Raw genomic sequence first — 22,896 nt, forward strand, 5'->3', positions numbered from 1 at the left:
AGACAAGTGAAGTGAAATAAACGATGCAAAAGAAAACTAGTGGTGAGCGGCCACCCGATTTCAAGCTGGCAATTCAGTTGAGTCGCGTAAGTCACTGTGAGCGTTGCGTTTTGTTGGTACCAACTTTCGATCAGCGTTTTAAACGATTTTGTCTTTTTTGTGTGTTTCAAATCTAGACATATGATTTCAAAATTTCCATATTCCAAAATACCCAATTAAAAAAACAAAAGTAACAAGAGCAAAGGCAGCAGCAGCCGCAACAAAAGCAAAAGCAAAACGAGGCCATATATGTGATGGTGGTGAAAGATAAAATAATGTGGCGACTTTGTTTATGACAAGAAAAAAAAATAATAAAAAATAGAAAATTAAAAAAATAACAAAAAAAAAAAAACAAAAAATTTCAAAAATTAAAAATAACAAAGAGAAATAAAAATAAAATTTAAAAAAGTAAGCAAGTTATATAATTTAAAATAAAAAATTGAAAATAAAAATGAAACGTTTATTTTTGTTTAAAAATAAAATTACAAAAATTTTAACTTAAGCAAACTCCAATAACAACAATACCCCCTTAAAAGTTTTCAGTTTCGTTTTCATTTGACCGATTGTGTTTTTCTTGCTGCCTTCTTTTATGTGCAATTTTCCCATTTCTCAAGGAAAAACCTGTTATCTTGTAAGATTACGGTATTTTTTTTTTCTTTAAAAGCCAACTTGAACGTAAGAAGAAAATAACAACAAACACAAGAAAAAAATAAACGTAACAAAAAAGAAAAAACAAGTCAACAAAAAAAAAAAAAAATACAAAAAAACCAACAACTACAACTACAACTCGATACAGCTAAAAGGCTATTGCAAATTTTCTGTAAACGCAACAATAAAAAGTGAAATTAATTTGAAAGCAACAGCAACAACAAAAGAGCAAAACAACTTTTAAGTTGGAAAAAAATAAGAGTGAACCAAACTGAAACTGCTTTTAGCAAATCACCAGGCAGCCAACCAACCAAAAAAAAAAAAAAAAAATAAATAAATACAAATAAAACAACAACAATAAAATTACTATTAACTCAAAAGATTGTTAAGCAATCTCCGAAGTTGAAATTTTCTTTATTTAGCAAAACCAATTTAAAATCTATAATTTTAGTGTTTGTTTTTTAATAATTCATTATTTTCATTTGTTTTAATAAAAATTCTACGAAACTTTTTTTTAGCAAAACAAAAAAAAATTATTGCAAATTTGAAGCCATTTTTTTGGATTATATCCGCAACCCACTAAGTAATAGCTGAAATCGTCCAATTATCTCCACACACACACAACAGCAAAAGCATACACAAATCTTTTTATTTTAAACAAATTATCAGCAGCAAACATTAAAAGGTAAGTTTGAGGAAAACTAATATTTAATTATTGAATTCAAATCCAAATTTTTAAATTAAATTTTGCAAACTCAAAATATACAAATAAAACTATTGAATTTAAAAACATTTGTTAACAGAAACTAGATTAAGTTTAAGTTTGATTGGATTGATCGTTTACACCCAATCGTCAAGAAATACATGATAATAAATGTATTGATATAAAGCGAACAGTCACTAAAAGAATAGCTGGATTCGAAAATTGTGTTGTTTGCAAAAGTTTTTTCATTGTCGAATTTTTATATTAAATTATAATCAATTATAAATATATACTAGAAATGTTCAAATATCTTTTAAAGTAAATTTGTTTAAAATTACTTAATATGAAAAAGAAAAAAACATTTTCAATATTTTTGTGAAAAATCCTCAATTTACCTTCAATCCAAAATTCATGCAATAGTAAATTTTTTGATACCAAATGAATAGAGATTCTTTAATTTAAATTTGGGGAATATTGGTCCAACATAGATTATTTAAAATTAGAAGTCTTCCTACGAGATCTAATTTTTTGTTAATTAATATTGACAATGATTTTGAAAATTTCTTTAGTTTAATTCACTCTATTAGCCGAATAACTTGTTTAAAGCCCAAACAAGAAAAAAAAACAACCTTCTACATTACCAGTAGGTTGAAAATAATGCATTGCAATGTAACGAGTGTGCAGGTCCGTCTACAAAACCACCGAGTAATCCAGGCGGATTCCATCCAAAAATTGTTCGATGATGTCTGAACTTTTTGTTTGAAAAAAAAAATAACCATGATTTTCCTCGCCAAAATCATCTTAATATGAGATTCGATCTTGAATATTTGAAAACTAATCAGCCAAAAAAGTTTAAAATAGTCAAAGGGCGGGCGTGACGTTCTTATAAAGACGCATATTTTTATACCCCATAACACTATGTGTTGGTGGCATTATAAGTTTGATTGGGCCAAAAATTCTGTAATACCTCGAAACATTGGACCTCTACGCACGATGTTCACATCTCGCCAAGCTGAGTTGATTTAGCTTTGTGTGTCCGTCTGTTCACTATAATTAGTAACCGAGCTCCAGGTCGCTATTGTGGTCCGATTTTCACACAATTTTTCATGGCGTTAGGGTCAGAACAGATGTCTATTTTTGGAGATGATCTTAAAATATTTAGGGGCTAAAATGAACAGAATTTTTTTCTGATTTGCAGTCGCTCTACGGATTACACTTACATACGATGCTGAATTTCGCACGAGAAGTCAATTTGGATGGCCATTGGATTGTATTGAGCAGGAAAAATATATTTCGTGTGAAATTCTTATGATGTGTCAAATTCATAAATGTAGTGCCAAAGGACTACAGGACTATATGTCGTTAATTCTAAATATCCACCAAAATGGCTTTGAATCTAAGGGATATTCCAATATTGTATGTTAATCCATATTCGTCTCCGTACGACTATAACCTTCTCCTACTTGTTAATTTTGAATAAAGTTTGAATGGATTTCATTTCCCAAAGATGATAATAATATAAGTTTTTATACCCTCCACCATACATAGTATGGAGGGTATATTAAGTTCGTCATTTCGTTTGTAACACATCGAAATAATAGTTTTAGACATAATTTGATCAGCGTAAAATTCTAAGAATGTCTGTTGTAATCACGCTACAGTCAAAACGAATGAAGATAGGAAGCTAAAATTTTGCACCGATCTGTGTTTTGTCTGCAGGCAGGTCAAGTTCGAAGATGGACTATATCGGTCCACGATATCGTATAGCCCCCATACAATGGTACGCCCCGATATTCGGTATTTTGATGATTTTACCCACATTTTTCAACGGAATTGTCTGAAATTCCACACAAGTAGTTCCTTGTGGGTACTTTATACCTCGACAGAGAATTATCTATATAGGTCCACAATATCGTACATCCCCCATATAACGGTACCCCCCGATATTCGGTATTTTGATGATTGTAGCCAAATTATTCAATAAAATTTTCTAAACATCTACACAAGGATTTCCTTCTGAGTACTTCATCCCCTAGAAGATTACGAATATTGGAACCTTTCAACTTTGAAGAGAAGTGGGTAGTATTTTCGCATTTTATGACGTGTGAATGAACACATCGGTCTCTTCCTACGAGATCTAATAATATATCTTTTGAATATGCGGAATAATCTCACAAAAAATAGTTTTAAGGCACTAAATCTCACAGTCTAATCGGCTAATTGAGCAGTCGCGAACGTGAAATAAAATGTTCACCGAGCTGTGTGGCACCGCCTTCTTAAAATCAAATGTCATGCAATTCAAGTCTTGTATTTTGGTTGAGAAAAATTGGATATCATCTCACTGTAACTCTTACCCTTCATGGTTTCGTCACGATTCCAAACAAACTCCTGGATGCATTGGTAGCTTTTGCAATGATTCTGGCCGATCTTCATTCCAAACTCGAAAATACTGCTTATTAATGAACCGATTAAGCCCAAAATGTGTTTCGTTGTTGGACGCAATCTTTCGATAAAACGTTTATCTCAGTGTTGCCCAGAAGAAAGCTCAAAATCATCAGGCATATATATACTGGGGCTCGGCTCTGCATATCCTGAAATCGAAATATCAAATTACGGCTGATCGTCTTGAAGTTTCAATTTTCTAAATACGAAATTTTTTATTTGTAGCTTTTCAGGAAGACAGTAAGCCTCCTAGCACCGTTCCCACAAATGCATTTCGGGGACCAAACAAGTAAGCAAAGGCTACAGTCGAGCGGGGCCGACCGTTGAATACCCTACAACACTATAATAAACGATACAGTTTATATAGGCGAGATACTCGAAAGAATTCCACAAGATATTGTGACAAATAATAAAAGAAAACCATCAGGTTTCGTTCTCTAATTTTCGAATAATAGCAACTTAAACTAATTTCCTCATTTCCAATTTATTGGTAGATGTTGCACGTAAATGGTCTTCCTAGATCTGGAACCAATATTTCCCAAAGGCCTATAATCTCTCAGAAGTGGCAAAAGATTAACATTTATCTCATATATCTATATGAGATACAGACATTTGACTATATTCTTCCACGAAATCAGCGTTAACGAAATAGTCAGAAGTGCGTCTTTCCTGTATTTGTGAGTTATCCAAAAAGTCACTGGAATGGGCATTTTCGTATTTTGTCTACAAAAGTTGGCAAACTATTTCACACAATGAATATTTTTCGATGGCCATCCGAAACTGCTTGGCTTTTGCAATGTCCGGTAATCACCATTCAAATGTGCGTGAGGATCGGGCGATAATTACGACCTTCTGACAATTTTGCAGTTTTTTTGGTCCATTTCAACCCCTAAATATATATAAATTTCGTAAGGATCGGGCCATAAATGCGATCTGTATATGATATCCTGATATCCTAACTACTTAGTTTTGTTAGCTGTAGAAATATTACCAAATGTTTAATTCAAAATGAAAATATGCCAAAAATATGACAAAATGGAAAAAATATGAGAAAATTTTACAAAATCAATATTTTCATCTTTTTGTATGCGTTTTTTAGACGTTTTTCCTTTCCTGCCAAGAGGCTATTCTGAATTAATGAGAACTGTCGAAATCAGTTCAGCCGTTCCCGACATATAGGAGATCTTTCAAGCATATCTTCTTTGATAGACATATATATCGCACATATTTTGCTATATATCCGATTTGTTGGATGTTAACATCAATGTAAAGATCAGAAGTAACCTTGTCATGGCTTTGTGATTTCGCTGGGATTTAAATATTCGCGATTTAATGAAAAAATTTTGAATTTTTTCAACAAAAAAGATGTGGTCTATTTTACCCGCTAAATATTATCCGATGACCACCCAAATTGGTAGGCTTCTTCACCGCCCTAAACTCTAGCTACATGCGGAATTCCGAGTCGATTGGTCTATAAATATTTCAGTATTTGGTCCATTTCAACCCCTAAACATTTGGCGATCATCTCCAAAAGAAATAGGCTTCTATTCTGACCCTAACCCCACCTTCGTGCAAAATTTCGTTTGGATCGGGCCATAATTGCGTCCTGTAGCGTGATTACAAATTAACATGGACAGACGGACAGACGGACGGACGGACGGACGGACATACAAAAATTGTTCGATGATGTCTGAACATTTAGTTTGAAAAAAAAAATAACCATGATTTTCCTCGCCAAAATCATCTTAATATGAGATTCGATCTTGAATATTTGAAAACTAATCAGCCAAAAAAGGTTAAATAGTCATAGGGCGGGCGTGACGTTCTTATAAAGACGCATATTTTTATACCCCATAACACTATGTGTTGGGGGCATTATAAGTTTGATTGGACCAAAAATTATGTAATACCTCGAAATATTGGTCCTCAACGCACGATGTTCACATCTCGCCAAGCTGAGTTGATTTAGCTTTGTGTGTCCGTCTGTTCACTATAATTAGTTACCGAGTTCCAGGTCGCTATTGTGGTCCGATTTTCACACAATTTTTCATGGCGTTAGGGTCAGAACAGATGTCTATTTTTGGAGATGATCTTAAAATATTTAGGGGATAAAATGAACAGAAATTTTTTCTGATTTGCAGTCGCTCTACGGGTTACACTTACATACGATGCGGAATTTCGCACGAGAAGTCTAGAAATTTGGATGGCCATTGGATTGTATTCAGCAGGAAAAATGGATTTCGTGTGAAATTCTTATGATGTGCCAAATTCTTAAATGTAGTGCCAAAGCCACCGGTCAAAAACCAAAGGTTACATTTTTACAGGACTATATGGCGTTAATTCTAAATATCCACCAAAATGGCTTTGAATCTAAGGTTAATCCATATTCGTCTCCGTACGACTATAACCTTCTCCGACTTGTTAATTATACCCTACAACACTATGTGTTGGGGGTATTATAAGTTTGATTGTGCCAGAATTTATGTAACACCTCGAAATATTGGTTTCCCACATAGGAAAGTATATATGGATCTTCCTAGCTCGCCGAGCTGAGTCGATCTAGCTATGTATGTCCGTTTGTCCGTCTCTCCATGTTAATTTGTAATCACTCTACTGGTCGCAATCATTGTCCGATCTTCACGAAATTTAAAATGGAGGTGGGGTTAGGGTCAGAATAGAAGCCAATTTCTTTTGGGGAAGATCGCCAAATGTTTAGGGGTTGAAATGGACCAAATACTGAAAAAATATCGGATTTTGCAGTAGCTATACAGGTCGACGCGGAATTTCGCATGTAGTTAGAGTTTAGGGCGGGGAAGAAGCCTACAAATTTGGGTGGTTATCGGATAATATTTAGCGGATAAAATAAACCCTATCTTTTGTGTTGAAAAAATTCAACATTTTTCATTAAACCGCGAATATTTTAAATCGCGGCGAAATCACAAAGCCGTGACAAGGTTACTTCTGACCTTTACCTTGATGTTAACATCCAACAAAACGGATATATAGCAAAATATGTGCGATATATATGTCTATCAAAGAAGATATGCTTGAAAGATCTCTTATATGTCGAGAACGGCTGAACTGATTTCGACAGTTCTCATTAATTCAGAATGGCCTCTTCTTAGGAAAGAAAAACGTCTAAAAAAATCGCATAAAAATATCTCTCTAAAGATGAAAATATTGGTTTTGTCATATTTTTGGCATATTTTCATTTTGTATTAAACATTTGGTAATATTTCTTCAGCTAACAAAACTAAGTAGTTAAGATATCAGGATATCATATACAGATCTCATTTATGGCCCGATCCTTACGAAATTTTGCATGGGGATGAGATGAGGATCAGGGAATAGAAGCCTACTCTTTTTGGAGATGATCGTTATATATTTAGGGGTTGAAATGGACCAAAAACTGCAAAATTGTCGGCAGGTCGCAAATATCGCCCGATCCTCACGCACATTTGAATGGGGGTTACCGGACATTGCAAAAGCCAAGCAGTTTCGGATGGCCATCCAAAATATTCAATGTGTAAAGGAGTTTGCCAACTTTTGTAGACAAAATACGAAAATGTCCATTCCAGTGACTTTTTGAAGAATTCACAAATGCAGGAAAGACGCACTTCTGACTACTTCGTTAACGCTGATTTCGTTGAAGAATATAGTCAAATGTCTGTATCTCATATAGATGCGTTTCAGTCAAAACCCAATAATAAATGTTAATCTTTTGCCACTTCTGAGAGATTATGGGTCTTTGGGAAATACTGGTTCCAGATCTAGGAAGACCATTTACGTGCAACAGCTACCAATAAATTGGAAATGAGCAAATTAGTTTAAGTTGCTATTATTCGAAAATTAGAGAACGAAACCTGATGGTTTTCTTTTATTATTTGTCACAATATCTTGTGGAATTCTTTCGAGTATCTCGCCTATATAAACAGTATCGTTTATTATAGTGTTGTAGGGTATTCAACGGTCGGCCCCGCTCGACTGTAGCCTTTGCTTACTTGTTTTGAATAAAGTTTATGGATTTAATTTCCCAAAGACGATAATAATATAAGTTTTCATACCCTCCACCATACATAGTATGGAGGGTATATTAAGTTCGTCATTCCGTTTGTAACACATCGAAATAATAGTTTTAGACATAATTTGATCAGCGCAAAATTCTAAGAAGCTAAAATTTTGTACCGATCTGTGTTTTGTCTGCAGGCAGGTCAAGTTCGAAGATGGATTATATCGGTCCACGATTTCGTATAGCCCCCATACAATGGCGCGCCCCGATATTCGGTATTTTGATGATTTTAGCCATATTTTCCAATGGAATTGTTGTGTGGAAGGGAATTGTTTATATAGGTCTACGATATCGTATAGCCCCCATACAACGGTACGCCCCGATATTCGGTATTTTGATGATTGTAGCCAAATTATTCAATAAAATTTTCTAAAAATCTACATAAGGATTTCCTTCTGAGTACTTCATCCCCTAGAAGATTACGAATATTGGAACCTTTCAACTTTGAAGAGAAGTGGGTAGTATTTTCGCATTTATTGACGTGTGAATGAACACATCGGTCTCTTCCTACGAGATCTAATAATATATCTTTTGAATATGCGGAATAATCTCACAAAAAATAGTTTTAAGGCACTAAATCTCACAGTCTAATCGGCTAATTGAGCAGTCGCGAACGTGAAATAAAATGTTCACCGAGCTGTGTGGCACCGCCTTCTTAAAATCAAATGTCATGCAATTCAAGTCTTGTATTTTGGTTGAGAAAAATTGGATATCATCTCACTGTAACTCTTACCCTTCATGGTTTCGTCACGATTCCAAACAAACTCCTGGATGCATTGGTAGCTTTTGCAATGATTCTGGCCGATCTTCATTCCAAACTCGAAAATACTGCTTATTAATGAACCGATTAAGCCCAAAATGTGTTTCGTTGTTGAACGCAATCTTTCGATAAAACGTTTATCTCAGTGTTGCCCAGAAGAAAGCTCAAAATCATCAGGCGTATATATACTGGGGCTCGGCTCTGCATATCCTGAAATCGAAATATCAAATTACGGCTGATCGTCTTGAAGTTTCAATTTTCTAAATACGAAATTTTTTATTTGTAGCTTTTCAGGAAGACAGTAAGCCTCCTAGCGCCGTTCCCACAAATGCATTTCGGGGACCAAACAAGTAAGCAAAGGCTACAGTCGAGCGGGGCCGACCGTTGAATACCCTACAACACTATAATAAACGATACAGTTTATATAGGCAAGATACTCGAAAGAATTCCACAAGATATTGTGACAAATAATAAAAGAAAACCATCAGGTTTCGTTCTCTAATTTTCGAATAATAGCAACCTTAACTAATTTTATCATTTCCAATTTATTGGTAGATGTTGCACTTAAATGATCTTCCTAGATCTGGAACCAATATTTCCCAAAGACCTATAATCTCTCAGAAGTGGCAAAATATTAACATTTATTATTGGTTTTTGACTGAAACGCATCTATATGAGATACAGACATTTGACTATATTCTTCAACGAAATCAGCGTTAACGAAATAGTCAGAAGTGCGTCTTTCCTGTATTTGTGAATTCTCCAAAAAGTCACTGGAATGGACATTTTCGTATTTTGTCTACAAAAGTTGGCAAACTCCTTCACACATTGAATATTTTTGGATGGCCATCCAAAACTGCTTGGCTTTTGCAATGTCCGGTAATCACCATTCAAATGTGTGTGAGGTTCGGGCGATAATTACGACCTTCTGACAATTTTGCAGTTTTTTTGGTCCATTTCAACCCCTAAATATATGGCGATAATCTCCAAAAAGAGTAGGCTTCTATTCTGACCCTCATCTTATCCCCATGCAAAATTTCGTAAGGATCGGGCCATAAATGCGATCTGTATATGATATCCTGATATCCTAACTACTTAGTTTTGTTAGCTGTAGAAATATTACCAAATGTTTAATTCAAAATGAAAATATGCCAAAAATATCACAAAATGGAAAAAATATGAGAAAATTTTACAAAATCAATATTTTCATCTTTTTGTATGCGTTTTTTAGACGTTTTTCCTTTCCTGCCAAGAGGCCATTCTGAATTAATGAGAACTGTCGAAATCAGTTCAGCTGTTCTCGACATATATGAGATCTTTCAAGCATATCTTCTTTGATAGACATATATATCGCATATATTTGCTATATATTCGATTTTTTGGATCTTAACATCAATGTAAAGATCAGAAGTAACCTTGTCATGGCTTTGTTAGTTCCCCGGGATATAAAATATTTGCGGTTTAATGACAATTTTTAAATTTTTTCAACAAAAAAGATATGGTCTATTTTACCCGCTAAATATTATCCGATGACCACCCAAATTGGTAGGCTTCTTCCCCGCCCTAAACTCTAGCTACATGCGAAAATCCGCGTCGATTGGTCTATAATTGCGACCTGTATAGCTACTGCAAAATCCCACATTTTTTCAGTATTTGTTCCATTTCAACCCCTAAACATTTGGCGATCATCTCCAAAAGAAATAGGGTTCTATTCTGACCCTAGCCCCACCTCCATTCTAAATTTCGTGAAGATCGGGCCATAATTGCGACCTGTAGAGTGATTACAAATTAACATGGACATACGGACAGACGGACAGACGGACAGACGGACATACATAGCTAGATCGACTCAGCTCGACGAGCTAGGAAGATCCATATATACTTTCCTATGTGGGAAATCAATATTTCGTGGTGTTACATAATTTTTGGCCCAATCAAACTTATAATACTCCCAACACATAATGTTGCAGGGTATAATTAGCAAAAATAATAAATTTTCCTGTAAAATACAAATAATCCATAAAAGTTATATTTTTTTTACATAAGTTGGGCGCCATACAATTTTGTATACCGGCGAAACAAAAACTAAAATTCCATGTTTAAACGAATAATTTCATTAAAACGTGAAAAAATGTTCCAAAGGAAAGTCTGTCGGAATGAAAATACTGAATTAATCTCATGGGACATTGCTGGTTCTTTTCCACGGAAGTTTGAGTTTTAGACAAAATATTGTAAATGAGTGAACAAAAAATAATAAGTCGCATGTAAACGTCACGGTAATTTATGTTACCCTTTCTTAAGGATAATAATTCTGCTTGTTTCACAAAGATATAAACCCCATATTGACAATAGTTTCAGTGAAAATTGACTTTTGAAGAAATTTTTTTTTCCAAAATTAGATTCAATGCGCTCACTACTGAAATTTAATCATTGTTTTAAAATTACATAAATATACCAATAACTGTATTCTAAGATCAACCTCAATATTTAACTTGTTTTTGATGGCTTTTGAGGGCTTATGTCAAAATGTTTGGCTTAAAATTAATGATGGCTTAAATTTCAAGAAGATGAAACACAGAAGGCAACTGTTTCTTGGGCCTATACTATTGACCCTCATAATATAAAGTCTGCTGGGTTGGTTTTTATCATCTGAGAACCTAAATCGACAAATAAACCACATTATGGTGGCAGAAGTATCTGAATCATTGACAATAATTTATATACAGAAGAACCAATGCCGAAGTATTTTGCTTGCAAGAAAAGATTGTTTCAATTAAAACCCAAACATGTCCAATTATAGCGGATCCGGTTGATATCGAATATTGTGATTTAAAAGTTCAAAACTCCAAAACCTGGAGGTACCTTTTAAATTTTTCAATAAAAAAATGTATTATTTATACCATGCAATTCGAACTTATCAACTAATTAATTTCATTTCCACCTAATTTTTGTTGCCTTGTATTCTAAGAATTCAAATTCACAACATAGTATTCAATAAATCACCCAATGCAAGATTTTTTTTTGCTTGATTAGGTCTAACGACAACATGAATTGGTTGTTCAAAATTCATATTGAATATTAATAAACGAATAAAATGTATCAAAGGTTAATTAACAGAGATTTAGACATTTCAAGAAATTTATTACGGTTAGAAAAGGTGCACCAGTTTTTGAAATATTTTGAAAAATTGCAGATATTTTGCAAGAAAATTGAATTGATAATATTATTCGCACGTATATACCAGCATGAACAATGGAAGCTTATCTCAAAACAATAAGTCCAGTACTATTTCCAAGGTGGTATTGGTTTTCCCTTTTACCGCCTCAGTATGGACTGCAAGCGGATTTATTAAGAACTTCGTCTAGATACAATTTTTCATTATCGGAAAAAAACTAAATTCTTTTCGGCATGAGAATATTCTGACACTGAGTAATTTTTTTTTTAAAGTTTTTACTGTATAGTATTGTCTATAAAGCTTTCAATTTTTATACCCTCCATCATACTATGGAGGGTATATGAACTTTGTCATTCCGTTTGTAACTCCTCGAAATACTCATGTCAGACCCAACAAAGTATATATATTCTTGATCAGCGTAAAATTCTAAGTTGTTTTAGCGTCTGTTTGTACGTCTGTCTGTTCGTCTGTAGTAATCACGCTATCTTTCGAACGAATTGAGATAGAAGGCTAAAATTTTGCACACATGTTTATTTTTCCAGTAGGCAGGTTAAGTTCTTATATGGACCATGTCGGTCCACGTTTTCATATAGCCCCCATATAATGGTACCTCCCGCTATTTGGTATTTTCGTGATTTTAGCGACAGTATTTACCGGAATTATTTAAAATTTCATAATGAAAGAAAATTGTCTGTGCAGGTCCCCGTCTTCGTATAGCCCCCATACGGTACCACCTTATATTCGATATTTATCATTATTCATCGGAGTAGTTTAAAATTGCGTATTTAGAGTTAGTAATGGGAAGGACAGTTTGTGACACAAAATTTTCTATTCAGGTCCAGGTCTTCGTATAGGCGCCATATATCAGTACATACCTATATTCGGCATTTTGACGATTTTAGGTACAGTACTCACCGAAATTGTTTGAGATGTCGTATTTGAAGTTCCTAATGGATGCTACAGCCTTGGACAGGAAATTGTCTATGCAGGTTCAGGTATCCTCCGAACAGAAATTTTAACGGATTTTATTTTTAGAAATTTTCCAAATTCGTTCCAATTGGTTGAGGGTATTCAAAGTTCGGCCCGGCCGAACTTACTGCTTATTAACTATTTTCTTTATTTTTTATTTTTCATAGTTTTCCCCTTCAAATTAAATAAAAAACACATATTTTCCAAATCCACCCAAATAGATTAGCTTTCCATATTCCAGGCGAATTCCTTTGTTATTACATAAACATCTATTAAGTTCTAGAATTTTTTTAATCATAAACGATTGGTTTATTTCAAATTCAAGTTCTTCTTCTTGACGTTCTGCAAATTTCTAAGATGCACAAATTGTTTTTGATGGACACACTTTCAGGATTTTAATTTACTTGTTTTACTTTTGCTCTTCATTATACCCTACACCACATAGTGGTAAGGGTATTATGTCTTTGTGCATTTGTTTGTAACATGGAGAAGGAAACGAGATAGACCCATAGTTACTTTTGAGAACATTCATAGAATCACTTTCTGAGTCGATTTATGCATGTCAGTCCGTCTGTCCGTCCGTCCGTCCGTCTGTCCATGTATTCTTGTGAACAAAATGCAGGTCGCATTTATTATCCGATTGAGATGAAATTTTCCAAACAATATTTTTTTGGCCCAAGGACGAACCCTATTGAAATTGGTGAGAATCGGATCAAATTTAGATATAGCTCCCATATATATCTTCATCCGATTTCGGGTTAAATGTGCACCAAATATCCACTATCAGTCCAAATTACCTGAATTTTGGCTCACCCAACCGAGTTCGGCCTAGAAGCAAGTGTATCAAATTTGGAGAAAATCGGTTCAGATATAGCTATAGCTCCCATATATATCTTTCATCCGATTTGATCTTTAAGTCCCTCACATTCCTACTATGCACTCCACAACCGTGATATTTAGTACCAGGTATTAGATGGAGCACAGAAATAGCTGTTTTAAATTTTATCGAAATCGGTTCAGATTTGGATATAGCTCTCATATATATCTTCATCCGATTTCGGGTTAAATGTGCACTAAATGGTCAATATCAGCCCAAATCACCAGTCTAGAAGCTAATACGTAAAATTTGGAGAAACCCGGTTCAGAGATAGCTATAGTTCTTAAAATGCACGATAGAATTAGATAGATTTTGATTTTGTACCAAATATCTCATAGAGCTCTGAAATGCCCTGTATAAACCTTTTTACGAGAGCTCTACTAAATATGCATAGTGGTGTAGGGTATCATATAGTCGGCCCCGCCCGACTTTTGAGCTTTCCTTACTTCATTTTTAGTTGGTTCAATATAAAATTTATTTGACCATCTAATATCCGGCATTAACCAGTCCGCACATGCAGATGATCTATAATTATACCAGTTTTGTGCTTATACCAGTTTTGTGGACGTCGCTAAATGTTGTGGAATGGAAATTTTTTTCAAGAGCAGTTTGACAACTACCGGCATTCCGTTCCGTTCGGCGGAGGCCAACAACTTCACAGCATAGGCAAAAAAAATAATTATATTTTGTTAACATTTAGACATGTTTGTGGTGTTGGCCCTTGGCTACTGCACATTACCGAAAGTACTTGTAATCCATTTGCATGTTAACTTTTTTGGGGTTTTACTTAATTTACTCCCGTTTTTTTTTTTTTTGGTCTACAAATGAAATCATTTAAAAAAAAATAATTTACAAAAAGGTTGTAATGTTTCAACACTTTTGCTGCCGCTGTTGCTTTTAAACGCCAATCAGTGATTGACATTTCCCTCAGCGTGGAGCAAGTATACAGATGATTTGCTCTTTTGAAAGTCTGGCAATCAATTTCCGTCAGCCTAAATGTGTGTATGTGGGTCATTGTGGCCAAAAGGCAATTTCTTAATGTTTTGTTTTTCGTTTTTGTTGTGATGTCAAAGAATACGTGCCGCATTTGAAATTTTAATAAATCGATAGAAAAAAAATGTTCGTAGATTTCGGAAGACTTTACAGGTCATGTTGTACATTTAAATAATTTCATCTGTGAAATTTTGTGGGGCAAATTTTTTATTTGAAATGAAAAGTTCTGGAGCTGGATTCTTGTTCTATGAAAATATGAAATGAAAAATATTTCCTTTATAACATTTTTCATTTGGCATTTCTTTCCTTTATAAAAGTTTTCATGTCACATTTTCATAGCACAAGGATTGCGGCCCTGAAGTCATAAAACTCAAATGTAGTTATTAAAATTTGAATTTTTAATTCGGTTCCTAAATTGTGGGAGTTCTATTTAAAAATATAAAATTTGTAGTTTTTTTTTTTTTAATAATTTAACGGACCGTGAGGACGGGTCTAGAAAATGTGAAAGAAACTTTCGTAATATTTTTAGTCACAAGACCTGTTTAAAGCCGTCCCCCATAGATTAATAAATTTGCTATTCTGGGAGGTAACATATTCCTCTAAAACATAAAATTTTAGTTCGTTTAACAAAATCCATTCTATAACGTACGTGGAATTGATATTTCGTGTAGCTCGACTAGAACAAAAATTAACTTTCCATGAAAAATAATAGAAAACTAGGTTCGTGAGCGAAAAGTTCACCTTAAAATTTTCGATTTTTTGCAACAGTTCTTGTTTGGCCACTTTAGTACTAAAAATGCACAATTTGTTTAGTTTGACCAAATTTTCAATCAAAATATCAAACATCGTACTAAATTTTCAGGCTATCAAATATTTAGTACTTTTAGTATATTTTTAAAATTTTATATATATCTCAGGTTTTCCCTTATTCGGAAAGAATAATAGGAAAATGTTTACCTTTTACACCAAAGAGTTATCACAAGTTTTCATTTTGAAGTTTACGGAGGAGGATATTAGTCAAACCAATGAATGCACAATAGACCCACATTCAATTTTACTGACCAAAATTATTTCAATGTCTCTCTACGTAAACCCTAGACATCAACAGTGCCCTCTATATCAAATTTCGGAATTTCAGATCTATCCCTTCACCTAATACTAAATTTAGATATCAACAGATCAATCCAAGATACCAACAGATCCAAATTTAGTACTATTTAGCTATTTTCCAAAAATTATAGTACACATTTGCAGATCTCAATACCAGACACAAAAAAATACCTCAATATCAAATTTTGGGATTCCAGCTCTATCTCTTCACCCAATACCCAAATTAGTACCATTTAGTAATTTTCGTACAAATGAAGTACTCATTGCCAAAACCACCAACATTTCTTAGCCACGGCCACAAAAAGTTACATTTAGTACTAATTTGTACTTTTTGTAAGATTGGAGTACACATTTGTAAAACCACCACAAGATACCAACATAGACCTCAATATAAAATTTCGGCATTCCACCTCTATCCCTTCACCCAAAACCAAATTTAGTACTTTTCGTATAATTATAAATTTTGTTTGCTCAAGCGTTCCATATCTCGATCCTAGACACTAACATTTATCGAAATATAAAATATCACAGTTTCAGCTCTATAATTTCATCCAATACAAAATTTAGTACCAGTTAGTACTTTTCAAACAAAGCCACCTACATATCTTACTTGCAGATCTAAATCATAGCATTTTAGGTCTTTTCCATCGCCCAATACAAAATTTAGTACTAGTTAGTACTTTTCGTACAAGTATAATATACATTTCAAAAATCAGTTCCATATCTCAATCCCAGATACCAACACAGACCTCAATATCAAATTTGAGGATATCAGTCCCATCCCTTAACCCAATATTAAATTTAGTACCATGTAACACTTTTCGAACAAATATAGTACATATTTCAAAAAACCAACTCCATATCTTAACCATTGACAACAACAGTGACATTTATATGAAATTCCAGGATTTCAGCTCCATCCCTTCAAATAATACCAAATTTAATAAAATTTGGTACTTTTCGTTAAAATTGTAGTACACACTTCCAAAACCACCTCCATATCTCAATTCCAGAAAACAACAGCCACCTCATTATCAAATTTAGGGGTTCAAGCTCTCTCCTTCAACCAATTTAGTACCACCTACTACCTTTTGTACAATTACGGTACACATTTCCGAAAACTCTTCCATATCTTAACAACAGACACCAAGAGGGACTTTTATATCAAATTTTGGGATTCCAGCGCATCCCTTCATCCAATACCCAATTTAGTACCATTTAGTACTTTTCGAACAACTATAGTACACTTTTCTAAGACCACCTCCATATCTTAATCCTGGACACCAACAGTTATCGCAATATAAACTTTCGCGGATTCAGCTCCATCCCTTCACCCAATACCAAATTTAGTACTATTCAGTATATTTCGTACAATTATGGTACATATTTCCAAACCCACTCCCAAATCACGCTTTAGATACCAACATTTATCTGAATATCAAATTTCAGAATTTATCTCTTCCTTTTCACCCAATACCAAAGATAGTACCATCCTGAACTTTCGTAAATATACAGTACAAAACCGCCACCAGATACCAATAGAGACCTCAATATCAAAATTCGGCATTCCAGCTACATCTCTTCACTTTATACCAAATTTAGTACTATTTTGTACTTTTTGTTCAATTACAGTACACATTTCCGAAAACACCTCCATATCTTAATAACGGACACCAACGGGGACATTTATATCCAATTTCAGGATTTCAGCTCTTTTTCTTCATCTAGTACCAAATATAGCACTTTTTACTTTTTGAATAATCAGGGTATGCACTTACAAAACCACCCCCATATCTCAATCACAGATACCAACAAAGACTTCTCAATCAAATTTCGCGATTCCTTCGAAATTCCCCTTCATCCTGTACCCAATATCCAATTTAGTACCATTTAGTACTTTTCTAACAATTCCACAATTCCAATACCTCTCTATTCTGAACACCAACAGTTGTCTCAATCAAAAAAATCACGATTCCAGTACTTTTCGTACTGTTATAGTACACATTTCCCAACACACTTCCAAACCTAAACCTCAGATACCAACAGTTATCTAAACATCAGAATTTTATTTATTTTCCTTCTTCTTCTACTTTTCGTCAAACTCCAGCACACATTTCCGAAGCCATCTCCATGTCTCCAGGCTGCACATGAATATCGACCCATATACAAAAGTTCAGATTTCAAGCACCCAATACCGAATTGTACCAAATTTACTACCATTTGGTACAGTTCGCACACTTAGTACAAATTTCCAAAACCATCGAATCCTTTTGGTACAAATTTCCAAAAACCCACCCTTATCTCACGTCTACGAACCAAGAATGACCCTTGTGCAAAATGTTAAGATTCTAGCTTCAGCCGTTTCGTCTGGGCGTTGATTCTAGATCTGTCAGTCAGTTATTCCACAATATAGATAATATAAAGCAGTTACGAAAGTGACCCGGAGTCAGAACTTCTATCCTCATTTGATCCTTTATTAGTATTTTCATTTTCACATTCATTTTTTTTTAATTTTTCAAAATTTTATTTCATTCAAAATTTCCAACTAAAACAAATGACAATTGGCAATTGTCATTTGCGAATATAGCATTAAGTAAATTTGTAATTGCCACCCACGTTTCAACAGGGCATCGACAGCAGCAACAGCAGGCATCCTCACCAAAACTGCACATCTGTCTACAGATAATGAAATCAAAAAACAGCAACAACAGCAATACATTACTCGCAATAATGTCGTCATCATTGCCAAGTTAATGTTATAGAATAAGACAAGACTGGGTGACTGACTGCCTAGATGACTGATGATGCATTGTCTGCAGCAGCAGCATCATCGTCGCCAACATCGCAACACATGGAGAATTGTCGACTGATTGTTACCTTTTTTAGTAGCAGACAAAAGTTTATGAAATGCTTTATTTTTTTCACTCTCGATTCCACTCCCCGTTTTTGGTTGGAATTTCTGTTGGTTTCAGTACCTGGTGCAGATGCTACACCTAGGCTTTGGCGGGCGAAAATGCAACAGCAGCCAAGATGTAGCAATTCCTAACCTCTCCGGCTGTGTGTATCTTCTTCACCATCAACATCATCACCAGCTCTGGCATGATCTTCTGCATAAAATAACAATTGTCACAAACACCTACTATTGCATTTTTTTTCTATTTTTTTTGCTCCGCTGCCATATTGCAGCATCCATCCAATTCATTCACACACACACACAAATTTGGCGCAACCAAAACAGTAAACTTTACTTATTACTTAATGGTTTATTAGTCTACTATTGTTTGTCTGAATTATTCTGAGGGTTATATACATAAATTATTACTTGGTTCGTGTGTAGGTACAAATGCAGTAATCAAGTTGCAGAGCGAGAGAGCAGAAGCAGCGACAGCAAAAATTCACCTATATTTAGTAATGAATTTTTGATTAGAATTAAAAATTATATGAATAGGGGTTGCATATAGCATTTTTAGAATATAGAATAGAATTGGAGGAGAGCGTAAAAATTAAAGACGAAATTTGTGACAATTCCGGTGAATAATGTCTAAAAAATTATGGAAATACCGAGTATCAGGAGGTACCGTCAATCACAATTGAAATTGAAAAGACGTGGACCCGCATATGACATTCTTTTCCATAGGTTGTAGTACCCATTAGGATCTTTCAATACGAAATTTAAAACGATTCCGGTGAATAATGTTGCCGAAATCATCAAAATACCGACTATCGGGAAGTGCCGTTATATGAGGTCTACATGAAGACGTGGACCTGAATACAAAAATTTTTGTCATAAGCTGTATTACCCACTACAGGCAGGTCAAGCTTGAAGATAGGTCCACGATGTCATATAGCCCCCATATTACGGTACCCCGATTTTCGGTATTTTGATGATTGTAACTAAATTTTTCAATAGGATTGTGTGTCCACACAAGAAGTTCTTTATAAGTACTTTACTCCCTGGAAGAGAATTGTCTGAATGATATCGTATATCATGTACCTACGATACCTCCCTATTTTGATGATTTTGGCGATACTATTCACCGGAATTGTTTCAAATTTCGCATTTGAAATTCCTAATAGCATGTGACAGACAAAAAACAGTAAAGAAAGTCCTAAAGTCGAGCGGGGCCGACTTTTTGATACCCTACACCACTTTGCTAATTTAGTAGAGTTCCACATAACAATTAACAGTTTTTCTGGGAGAATTCAATCAATCAATCATACACGCTATGATTATAATTATAATTTAAAGCTCAAAGGACTAAATATGCCGAAGCATTTGTATCTTTTAAATTCGGATTTGTATTGCCTATTTGGTGCACAATAAATTTGAAATCGGATAAAGATATATATGGGAGCTGTATCCAAATCTGAACCGATCTCGATAAAATTTGGCAAAGATATTTCTGAGCTGCATTTGACATATTTCCCCAAATATTGTTGTTACAGAGTGCATATTACGGCTGCGGAGGACAAAAATAACAAATCGTATGAACCATATATATGGGAGCTATAGTTATATCTGAACCGATTTCGATCAAATTTGGCATACTTATTTTTAGGCCTAATTTGGTTGTATGCGCACAAAAAAAGGCAAATCAGACGAACATTAATATGGGAGCTATATCTAAATTTTGACCGATTATCTCCAATTTCAATAGGGTTCGTCCTTGGACTAAACAAATAATTTGTGCAAAATTTCATCTCAATCGGATAATAAATGCGACCTGCATTTTGTGTACAAGAATACATGGACAGACGGACGGACGGACAGACGGACTGACATGCATAAATCAACCTCAAAAGTAACTTTGGGTCTATCTCGCTTCCTTCTCCATGTTACAAACAAATGCACAAAGGCATAACACTCTGGCCACCTTGTAGGTGGGTGTAGGGTGGTGGTGGTGTGGGGTATAAATATGCAGATCCAGTTCTTCGTATAGCCTCCCTATATCGGTACCTCCCTATATTCCATATTTTAATGATTATTGATCGTTTCGTACCTGAATATTGTTATGTCCTGTGACAAAAGTCGCCTATGCTAGTCCATGTCTTCGTATAGACCTCAATATAACGGCGACTTTCTAAATTCGGTATTTTCGAGATTTGAACAGAATTTTATTTTATTATACCCTCTGCCATACTATTGAGGGTATATTAACTTTGTCATTCCGTTTGTAACTCCTCGAAATGCTCATGTCAGACCCAACAAAGTATATATATTCTTGATCAGCGTCGATTTAGCGATGTCCGCCTGTCTGTCTGTCTGTTGTAATCACGCTATCTTTCCAACGAATTGAGATAGAAGGCTAACATTTTGCACATATGTTTATTTTTTCAGTTGGCAGGTTAAGTTCATAAATGGGCCATGTAGGTCCACGTTTTCATATAGCCCCCATATCACGGTACCTCCCGATATTCGATATTTTGATGATTTTAGTGACATTATTCACCGGAATTGTTTCAAATTTGGTATTTCAAGTTCGAAATAGATACTACCGCCTAAGACAGAAAATTGTCTGTGCAGATTCACGTGTTCGTATAGCCCCCATATAACGGTACCTCCCTATATTAGGTATTTTGGTGATTTTAGCGACATTATTAACGGGAATTGTTTCAAGTTTTGTATTTGAAGTTCGTAGTAGATACTACAGCCTATGACAGAAAATTTTCTATGCAGGTCCAGGTCTTTGTATTGGCCCCATATACCAGTACCTCCCTATATTCGGTATTTTGACGAGTTTAGGTACTATACTCACCCAAATTGTTTGAAATGTCGTATTTAAAGTTCGTAATGGATGCTACAGCCTATGACAGAAAATTGTCTATGTTGGTCCAGGTCTTCGCACAGCTCCGATATAAGGGTACCTCTGTATATAAGATATTTTGATGATTGTAGCTACATTATTCGCCGTTTATTTCAAGTTCCGAATTTGAATTTGGTAATGACTTATGACAAGCAATGCCTGTGTCGTATAGACACCAATATAACGGCTATGTTCGGTAATTTTAAAATTTTAACAGAATTTTTTAGGATTTTGCAAATGGTGGAGCATAGTCAAAGCTCGGCCCGGCCGAACTTACTGTTTTTATTTTTTTTTAACTTGTTTATTTATTATTATTTTTTTTTTTTTTTTTTGAAAATTTCCAAATTCTTTCCAAATGGTGGAGGGTATTCAAAGTTTGGACCTGCAGAACTTACTATGATTATGATACTCCTTACAGAACTTAGTTAAAAATATGACGATTTAAGGTTTTACTTGGTTCTTCTGTTTATATTCAAGAATAACGAGAACCGAAACGGGGGGGCTAAGTTTGAAAACCTTGGAAATTCGTTTCCCCATTTCGTGAGGGTTAGTGAAATTTTCCTCGTCCCAGTAAAGTGTATCCTATTAATTTCGTTGAAACTTCTGCAAAAGTTATGAGAAAAAATTTTGTAGAACATTGAGTTCTTTGAAAATGTAGTTTTTATACTATCAACCATTATGGGAATTTCACCTGACTATTTTGCAACATCTATAATTTTGATCTACAAGTGCAGAAAATAGTAATTTTCCTTCACAAAAGAGTGAATAAAAATATTCTCAAAATATTTTCTTTTGAGAAAAGATATATATTTCCATATTTGATACATAGCTGATGTCTTTTTAGGTACTTAGTATGACCAAACAGCGGGTTTTTCGAAAAGGAAATTTTTACTTCCCGAATTGAACTCCAATTTGACACACAGTGTTATCCAATATTGCCACACAGCTTTCAAGTTTCATGGTCTACCTGACGTTATACGGAAGTTGTTTCCAATCCAAAATACATTAGCATTTCAAAATTAAATTCCATTTTTTTTCTCATTTACTTGGTGACCCCAATACACATATGTGTCTCTACGATTTATTAATATTTTAGGGTCTTTCTGCCGAACACAAAAAAGGAAGCAATTTATCCAAACAAATTGACGTGCAACTCCCCTACAAAATTTCCTTATATTCCAAATTTCAAATCACACATGTGTTTGTTTCCATGCATTCGACTGCCTCTCCAATCATTTCGATTAGCGAATTCATATTCAAATCATAGATTTTGTTGAAACGTCGAGTGTTAATTTCGAATTTTGCCA

General features: G+C 34.5%; 1 protein-coding gene across 1 annotated transcript in view; it reads left to right on the plus strand.

Moving 5' to 3' along the window:
• The first annotated feature begins 428 nt into the window (after positions 1-428).
• Positions 429-22,896, plus strand: part of LOC101895663 (uncharacterized) — a 203,674-nt gene continuing 181,206 nt past the window's right edge. The window contains exons 1-2 of the mRNA XM_059120134.1: positions 429-447; positions 1,206-1,372. The gene's annotated coding sequence lies outside the window, so the exon portion shown is untranslated. The remainder of the gene's footprint in view (positions 448-1,205; positions 1,373-22,896) is intronic.

The sequence above is a fragment of the Musca domestica genome, unplaced genomic scaffold, assembly GCF_030504385.1.
Source record: "Musca domestica strain aabys unplaced genomic scaffold, Musca_domestica.polishedcontigs.V.1.1 16, whole genome shotgun sequence".
Taxonomy (NCBI): Eukaryota; Metazoa; Arthropoda; class Insecta; order Diptera; family Muscidae; genus Musca; species Musca domestica.